The sequence below is a fragment of the Dendropsophus ebraccatus genome, chromosome 9 (genome assembly GCF_027789765.1).
Source record: "Dendropsophus ebraccatus isolate aDenEbr1 chromosome 9, aDenEbr1.pat, whole genome shotgun sequence".
Lineage (NCBI taxonomy): Eukaryota > Metazoa > Chordata > Amphibia > Anura > Hylidae > Dendropsophus > Dendropsophus ebraccatus.
In genome coordinates this window covers 2,447,818-2,457,901 of record NC_091462.1, presented here as the reverse complement: position 1 = coordinate 2,457,901, position 10,084 = coordinate 2,447,818, and the positions used below count along the sequence as shown (strand labels likewise).

General features: G+C 49.8%; 1 protein-coding gene across 7 annotated transcripts in view; it reads right to left on the bottom strand.

The window, feature by feature from the left end:
- Window positions 1-10,084, bottom strand: part of TNS1 (tensin 1) — a 362,619-nt gene that overhangs the window by 208,536 nt on the left and 143,999 nt on the right. For all 7 annotated transcript variants that reach the window (XM_069982318.1, XM_069982317.1, XM_069982319.1 and 4 more), the window contains one exon: window positions 2,203-2,244. The gene's annotated coding sequence lies outside the window, so the exon portion shown is untranslated. Of the gene's footprint in view, window positions 1-2,202; window positions 2,245-10,084 lie in introns of those variants that run through there.

Below are 10,084 nucleotides of genomic sequence, written 5' to 3'. Positions count from 1 at the left end.
AATTCATGGCTACAAGATCCCAATATCCACAAAATCCGGAATCCCAAAGACGCCCGACCACCCGCCTCACCTCAGGGGCACCATTATTGTGGGGGAGAACTTGTCCTCCTGACTACAGGCGGCAGGGTCTCCTCCCTGGAACTGCGGATCAGGCTCTTATCAGCTGATGGGAACATTAACCCTCTCCCGCCCTTCACGCTTACACATCACAAGAGACATTTCAGCTATTTCTGCAATCAGCCGGAAAATGTGCAAGAAAATTCCTGAGTCGTAAAGAATTATCAATGGCTGGAACAGAACGTCTTCTCATCACACCAAACACAAGTTCCCTTTAACCGCTAAAAGTGTAAAGAAACTATAAAGATTCCAAACGTCAAGGGGTCAAAAATTCTGCTGCGCTACTGTATGGTTCTATCTGCTTCCAGAAAAGCAGGGTGACAACCAATAAACGCCAACACAGTCCTGTCCAGGGCTGTCACCCAAACACTATGTTCCAGGAGGCTCGAGAACGCCTCTATGACTCTCTGCTCAGAAGAATAAAGCACTTTCTACATCCTGGAAGTACAGACAGATATATGAGAGGTCCCATGTGTCTCCTGACCTCACAGCTATATACAGGGTCAGCAGTCTAGAAGCAGAGACAGATATATGAGGAGTCCCATGTGTCTCCTGACCTCACAGCTATATACAGGGTCAGCAGTCTGGAAGCACAGACAGATATATGAGGGGTCCCATGTGTCTCCTGACCTCACAGCTATATACAGGGTCAGCAGTCTGAAAGCACAGACAGATATATGGGGGTCCCATGTGTCTCCTGACCTCACAGCTATATACAGGGTCAGCAGTCTGGAAGCACAGACAGATATATGAGGGGTCCCATGTGTCTCCTGACCTCACAGCTATATACAGGGTCAGCAGTCTGGAAGCACAGACAGATATATGAGGGGTCCCATGTGTCTCCTGACCTCACAGCTATATACAGGGTCAGCATTCTGGAAGCACAGACAGATATATGAGGGGTCCCATGTGTCTCCTGACCTCACAGCTATATACAGGGTCAGCAGTCTGGAAGCACAGACAGATATATGAGGGGTCCCATGTGTCTCCTGACCTCACAGCTATATATAGGGTCAGCAGTCTGGAAGCATAGACAGATATATGAGGGGTCCCATGTGTCTCCTGACCTCACAGCTATATACAGGGTCAGCAGTCTGGAAGCACAGACAGATATATGAGGGGTCCCATGTGTCTCCTGACCTCACAGCTATATACAGGGTCAGCAGTCTGGAAGCACAGACAGATATATGAGGGGTCCCATGTGTCTCCTGACCTCACAGCTATATACAGGGTCAGCAGTCTGGAAGCACAGACAGATATATGAGGGGTCCCATGTGTCTCCTGACCTCACAGCTATATACAGGGTCAGCAGCCTGGAAGCACATACAGATATATGGGGGGTCCCATGTGTCTCCTGACCTCACAGCTATATACAGGGTCAGCAGTCTGGAAGCACAGGCAGATATATGAGGGGTCCCATGTGTCTCCTGACCTCAAAGCTTTATACAGGGTTAGCAGTCTGGAAGCACAGACAGATATATGAGGGGTCCCATGTGTCTCCTGACCTCACAGCTATATACAGGGTCAGCAGTCTGGAAGCACAGACAGATATATGAGGGGTCCCATGTGTCTCCTGACCTCACAGCTATATACAGGGTCAGCAGTCTGGAAGCACAGACAGATATATGAGGGGTCCCATGTGTCTCCTGACCTCACAGCTATATACAGGGTCAGCAGTCTGGAAGCACAGACAGATATATGAGGGGTCCCATGTGTCTCCTGACCTCAAAGCTTTATACAGGGTTAGCAGTCTGGAAGCACAGACAGATATATGAGGGGTCCCATGTGTCTCCTGACCTCACAGCTATATACAGGGTCAGCAGTCTGGAAGCACAGACAGATATATGGGGGGTCCCATGTGTCTCCTGACCTCACAGCTATATACAGGGTCAGCAGTCTGGAAGCACAGACAGATATATGAGGGGTCCCATGTGTCTCCTGACCTCACAGTTGAGCTGCACACCACTGGTCTGACCTGGACATACTGGCACTTAGTCTCCCCTATGCATGCAGACAAGGGGGATTGTGGGTAACGGCATGCACACTGACACAAGCGGCTCTATCCTGCAGGAGTGACGGACTTACCGCGGGGTCTACATGCTTCTGCGGACTCTCTGTGCTGGTCGGCTGCAAGAGGAAAAGAAGAGACACAAAAAGGTTTATTTAGAAAGTTTCTACAGTTTGTTAACTTTATAGACTTCTATATACCCAAGAGAAGCAGCTATATACTGGTCACTATATACCGTATACGAGAGGCAGAGGGGCCCGCCGCGGTAATGTGCAGCCCACTCACTGTACTGCAGGGTGAGGAGGCTAAACAAGTAGACTTCCGGAATCACCTATAACTTTTATTAATTAGTGTTGTATAAAGAACCGAGCGACAACAGCAAAAAGGAAAATGTAGGAACTCTAAGAGGCACCTGGGCACAATGCTGGGGTGTGGGGTCTCCGGGTGCCGGCTCCATGGCCCTGATCAATGCGGAAGGCAGGGTGACCACTGGTAGTGCCCTACTTCTGTCTCAGTTCCCTGCTTCACTCATATAGATATATATATATTCACCAATATAGAAAGCAGCAGAAACAAAAGAGGTGCTATGTCTCGTTATGTCTCGCTATGTCTCGTTGTGTCTCGTTATGTCTCGTTATGTCTCACTGTGTCTCGTTATGTCTCGTTATGTCTCGTTATGTCTCGTTATGTCTCGCTATGTCTCACTGTGTCTCGTTATGTCTCGTTATGTCTCGTTATGTCTCGCTATGTCTCACTGTGTCTCGTTATGTCTCGCTATGTCTCGCTATGTCTCGCTATGTCTCGTTATGTCTCGCTATGTCTCGCTATGTCTCACTGTGTCTCGTTATGTCTCGCTATGTCTCGCTATGTCTCGCTATGTCTCGTTATGTCTCGCTATGTCTCGCTATGTCTCGCTATGTCTCGTTATGTCTCGCTATGTCTCGCTATGTCTCACTGTGTCTCGTTATGTCTCGCTATGTCTCGCTATGTCTCGCTATGTCTCGTTATGTCTCGCTATGTCTCGCTATGTCTCGCTATGTCTCGTTATGTCTCGCTATGTCTCGTTATGTCTCGTTATGTCTCGTTATGTCTCGTTATGTCTCGCTATGTCTCACTGTGTCTCGTTATGTCTCGCTATGTCTCGCTATGTCTCGTTATGTCTCGTTATGTCTCGTTATGTCTCGTTATGTCTCGCTATGTCTCACTGTGTCTCGTTATGTCTCGCTATGTCTCGCTATGTCTCGCTATGTCTCGTTATGTCTCGCTATGTCTCGCTATGTCTCACTGTGTCTCGTTATGTCTCGCTATGTCTCGCTATGTCTCGCTATGTCTCGTTATGTCTCGCTATGTCTCGCTATGTCTCGCTATGTCTCGTTATGTCTCGCTATGTCTCGTTATGTCTCGCTATGTCTCGTTATGTCTCGTTATGTCTCGCTATGTCTCGTTATGTCTCGCTATGTCTCGTTATGTCTCGTTATGTCTCGTTATGTCTCGCTATGTCTCGTTATGTCTCGTTATGTCTCGTTATGTCTCGCTATGTCTCGTTATGTCTCGCTATGTCTCGCTGTGTCTCGCTGTGTCTCGCTGTGTCTCGCTATGTCTCGCTATGTCTCGCTATGTCTCGTTATGTCTCGTTATGTCTCGCTATGTCTCGCTATGTCTCGCTATGTCTCGCTATGTCTCGCTATGTCTCGCTATGTCTCGCTATGTCTCATTATGTCTCGCTATGTCTCATTATGTCTCGCTGTGTCTCGCTGTGTCTCGCTGTGTCTCGTTGTGTCTCGCTGTGTCTCGCTGTGTCTCGTTATGTCTCGCTGTGTCTCGCTGTGTCTCGCTGTGTCTCGTTATGTCTCGTTATGTCTCGTTGTGTCTCGCTGTGTCTCGTTGTGTCTCGCTGTGTCTCGCTGTGTCTCGCTGTGTCTCGTTGTGTCTCGTTGTGTCTCGCTGTGTCTCGCTGTGTCTCGCTATGTCTCGCTATGTCTCGCTATGTCTCGCTATGTCTCGCTATGTCTCGTTATGTCTCGTTGTGTCTCGCTGTGTCTCGCTGTGTCTCGCTGTGTCTCGTTGTGTCTCGTTAGGTCTCGCTGTGTCTCGTTATGTCTCGCTGTGTCTCGCTGTGTCTCGCTGTGTCTCGTTATGTCTCGTTGTGTCTCGCTATGTCTCGCTATGTCTCGTTGTGTCTCGCTGTGTCTCGCTGTGTCTCGCTGTGTCTCGTTATGTCTCGCTGTGTCTCGTTATGTCTCGCTATGTCTCGTTATGTCTCGTTATGTCTCGCTATGTCTCGTTATGTCTCGTTATGTCTCGTTATGTCTCGTTGTGTCTCGCTATGTCTCGTTATGTCTCGTTATGTCTCGTTATGTCTCGTTATGTCTCGTTATGTCTCGTTATGTCTCGCTATGTCTCGCTATGTCTCGTTATGTCTCGTTATGTCTCGTTATGTCTCGCTGTGTCTCGTTATGTCTCGTTATGTCTCGTTGTGTCTCGCTATGTCTCGCTATGTCTCGTTGTGTCTCGTTATGTCTCGTTATATCTCGTTATGTCTCGTTGTGTCTCGCTATGTCTCGCTGTGTCTCGTTATGTCTCGTTATATCTCGTTATGTCTCGCTATGTCTCGCTATGTCTCGCTATGTCTCGCTATGTCTCGTTATGTCTCTACGTGTTTCACCCCGAGGTCACTCTGGGGTCATCAGGAGACAATCGGATAACACAATGGTTCAGCATAGAAATGATCAACAAACAATTATAGATAATACAGAAATAGAGATGATAGAAAGCAGGTTACCAGCCGGGCAATATACATGTATACACCTGTTAGGGGGGGTGGGATACAGGGCCACAATGTGGTTCCTGATGTCTCTAATGAAATGTTCTATAGTTTATATTCCACCATCAGGAGGTCGGCCCCCGATACACCCTGATACCCCATAGGGCCTACCCCTCCTCTCTCACATATAAGACTCCCCATCTATTTCATAGTCTCCACCAAACAGATGACATCAATAAACAGTAGTTGTTATCTGGTGTCACAAACCCCATCAGGTTACAAACCACATGTCCCCTAGGGGGTCCTCACTGCCCCCCACGTGCCCCAGATGGTGACTGAGCAGGAGTAAAGCCGGGGTTACACCTGGAGACGCAGCACCCCAGCATTGTCCTCAGGGGCCATCTTAGAATTCTTAGATTTTCTTCTTTGCTGTTGTAGCTCGGTTGTTTGTACAAGACTTATAAACTAATTAATAAAAGTTCTAGGTGATTCCGGAAGTATATATAACTATCCCACGTATTTCTGACCAGTTTTTTCTGCGCAAAATATCGTGCAACGACCTCTCATCACCCCCCCCCCCCAGACTAAGGGCCGTATTACACCTATAGATATATTACACCGACCTGTCATCACCCCCCCCCCAGACTAAGGGCCGTATTACACCTATAGATATATTACACCGACCTGTCAGCCCCCCCCCCAGACTAAGGGCCGTATTACACCTATAGATATATTACACCGACCTGTCATCACCCCCCCCAGACTAAGGGCCGTATTATACCTATAGATATATTACACCGACCTGTCAGCCCCCCCCCCAGACTAAGGGCCGTATTACACCTATAGATATATTACACCGACCTTACACCCCCCCCCAGACTAAGGGCCGTATTACACCTATAGATATATTACACCGACCTGTCATCACCCCCCCCCCAGACTAAGGGCCGTATTACACCTATAGATATATTACACCGACCTGTCAGCCCCCCCCCCAGACTAAGGGCCGTATTACACCTATAGATATATTACACCGACCTGTCATCACCCCCCCCAGACTAAGGGCCGTATTATACCTATAGATATATTACACCGACCTTACACCCCCCCCCCCCGACTAAGGGCCGTATTACACCTATAGATATATTACACCGACCTGTCAGCCCCCCCCCCCCCAGACTAAGGGCCGTATTACACCTATAGATATATTACACCGACCTGTCATCACCCCCCCCAGACTAAGGGCCGTATTATACCTATAGATATATTACACCGACCTTACACCCCCCCCCAGACTAAGGGCCGTATTACACCTATAGATATATTACACCGACCTGTCAGCCCCCCCCCCCAGACTAAGGGCCGTATTACACCTATAGATATATTACACCGACCTTACACCCCCCCCCAGACTAAGGGCCGTATTACACCTATAGATATATTACACCGACCTGTCAGCCCCCCCCCCCCCCAGACTAAGGGCCGTATTACACCTATAGATATATTACACCGACCTGTCAGCACCCCCCCCCAGACTAAGGGCCGTATTACACCTATAGATATATTACACCGACCTGTCAGCACCCCCCCCCCCAGACTAAGGGCCGTATTACACCTATAGATATATTACACCGACCTCTCAGCCCCCCCCCCCAGACTAAGGGCCGTATTACACCTATAGATATATTACACCGACCTGTCACCCCCCCCCAGACTAAGGGCCGTATTACACCTATAGATATATTACACCGACCTGTCACCCCCCCCCCCAGACTAAGGGCCGTATTACACCTATAGATATATTACACTGACCTGTCAGCCCCCCCCCCCCCCCCAGACTAAGGGCCGTATTACACCTATAGATATATTACACCGACCTGTCAGCCCCCCCCCCCCAGACTAAGGGCCGTATTACACCTATAGATATATTACACTGACCTGTCAGCCCCCCCCCCCCCCCCAGACTAAGGGCCGTATTACACCTATAGATATATTACACCGACCTGTCAGCCCCCCCCCCCCCAGACTAAGGGCCGTATTACACCTATAGATATATTACACCGACCTGTCAGCCCCCCCCCCAGACTAAGGGCCGTATTACACCTATAGATATATTACACCGACCTGTCAGCCCCCTCCCCCCCAGACTAAGGGCCGTATTACACCTATAGATATATTACACCGACCTGTCAGCCCCCCCCCCAGACTAAGGGCCGTATTACACCTATAGATATATTACACCGACCTGTCAGCACCCCCCCCCCCCAGACTAAGGGCCGTATTACACCTATAGATATATTACACCGACCTGTCATCACCCCCCCCCCCAGACTAAGGGCCGTATTACACCTATAGATATATTACACCGACCTGTCACCCCCCCCCCAGACTAAGGGCCGTATTACACCTATAGATATATTACACCGACCTGTCAGCCCCCCCCAGACTAAGGGCCGTATTACACCTATAGATATATTACACCGACCTGTCAGCCCCCCCCAGACTAAGGGCCGTATTACACCTATAGATATATTACACCGACCTGTCATCACCCCCCCCCCCCCGAGACTAAGGGCCGTATTACACCTATAGATATATTACACCGACCTGTCAGCCCCCCCCCCCCACACTAAGGGCCGTATTACACCTATAGATATATTACACCGACCTGTCATCACCCCCCCCCCCCCCCAGACTAAGGCCCGTATTACACCTACAGATATATTACACCGACCTCACAGCCCCCCCCCCAGACTAAGGGCCGTATTACACCTATAGATATATTACACCGACCTGTCTTCACCCCCCCCCCCCCCCAGACTAAGGGCCGTATTACACCTATAGATATATTACACCGACCTCTCATCACCCCCCCCCCCCCCCCAGACTAAGGGCCGTATTACACCTATAGATATATTACACCGACCTGTCATCACCCCCCCCCCCCCAGACTAAGGGCCGTATTACACCTATAGATATATTACACCGACCTGTCAGCCCCCCCCCCAGACTAAGGGCCGTATTACACCTATAGATATATTACACCGACCTGTCATCACCCCCCCCCCAGACTAAGGGCCGTATTACACCTATAGATATATTACACCGACCTCTCAGCCCCTCCCCCCCCAGACTAAGGGCCGTATTACACCTATAGATATATTACACCGACCTGTGACCCCCTCCCCAGACTAAGGGCCGTATTACACCTATAGATATATTACACCGACCTGTCATCACCCCCCCCCCCCCAGACTAAGGGCCGTATTACACCTATAGATATATTACACCGACCTGTCATCACCCCCCCCCCAGACTAAGGGCCGTATTACACCTATAGATATATTACACCGACCTGTCAGCCCCCCCCCAGACTAAGGGCCTTATTACACCTATAGATATATTACACCGACCTGTCACCCCCCCCCCCAGACTAAGGGCCGTATTATACCTATAGATATATTACACCGACCTGTCACCCCACCCCCCAGACTAAGGGCCGTATTACACCTATAGATATATTACACCGACCTGTCACCCCCCCCCCCAGACTAAGGGCCGTATTACACCTATAGATATATTACACCGACCTGTCAGCCCCCCCCCAGACTAAGGGCCGTATTACACCTATAGATATATTACACCGACCTGTCAGCCCCCCCCCAGACTAAGGGCCGTATTACACCTATAGATATATTACACCGACCTGTCTTCACCCCCCCCCCCCGACTACGGGCCGTATTACACCTATAGATATATTACACCGACCTGTCAGCGACCCCCCCCCCCCAGACTAAGGGCCGTATTACACCTATAGATATATTACACCGACCTGTCAGCCCCCCCCCCAGACTAAGGGCCGTATTATACCTATAGATATATTACACCGACCTGTCATCACCCCCCCCCCCCAGACTAAGGGCCGTATTACACCTATAGATATATTACACCGACCTCTCAGCCCCCCCCCCCCCCAGACTAAGGGCCGTATTACACCTATAGATATATTACACCGACCTGTCACACCCCCCCCCCCCCCAGACTAAGGGCCGTATTACACCTATAGATATATTACACCGACCTGTCAGCGCCCCCCCCCAGACTAAGGGCCGTATTACACCTATAGATATATTACACCGACCTGTCAGCGCCCCCCCCCAGACTAAGGGCCGTATTATACCTATAGATATATTACACCGACCTGTCAGCGCCCCCCCCAGACTAAGGGCCGTATTACACCTATAGATATATTACACCGACCTGTCAGCCCCCCCCCCAGACTAAGGGCCGTATTACACCTATAGATATATTACACCGACCTGTCAGCCCCCCCCCCAGACTAAGGGCCGTATTACACCTATAGATATATTACACCGACCTGTCAGCGACCCCCCCCCCCCAGGCTAAGGGCCGTATTACTCCACAGTGTTGCTATATCCTATTACAGTGCAGATTCTTTGCTTCTGTCGCCGATCAGATCCCCCTGGACCTTTATACTCAGGGTAACAGTTTGGGGAATAGGGATGAGATTGGGGATTAGTCAGGGAGCTGTATGAGAGCGCTCCTGCTGAGGAGATTCTTCCAGTGCCAGGACCCATCTGTGGGACCATATGACAGGTACTTATCCTAACCATGTAGGGTACAGCACCCCGGGCTGCAGTACGACGGGAAAACCTTACGCACGCTGGGCAGAAATTCTCCATCCCAAAGTTCATTCCAGCATATTCAGTCAGTGGCTAGGTAAGCACAGATAGCTGAAAACTCCACTGCTCCTGCTGGATTTCCATAGGGGTCAACCCAATGGCTAGCTCCACCCACTAGGGGCCTACATTCCCAATTAGTGTCACTTGGTGCCCACAGTTAGCAATAGACGGATGTTCATACGCATGTCTAAAAGCCTACACAACTGAGTACCTAGGGGTCTGGATAGGGCCCCTAACTCCTCACCGGTAGTCCACCATTACCACTGGAGAGTATCACCATAAATTAAAGTTATTCACCAGCGAGAAGCTGTGATTCTATGAAGTCCATCATATTCCGCCAGCGAGAAGCTGTGATCCTATAATGTGTCATATTCCAAGTAATATCTCAAGTACCCAGCCAAGGGATTCAGCATATTCAGTGCACTGTACCTTTATGGAAAGAAAGAGCTGTATAACGCGTACTGTGCCTTAAAGAAAGAGCTGTATAGCGTG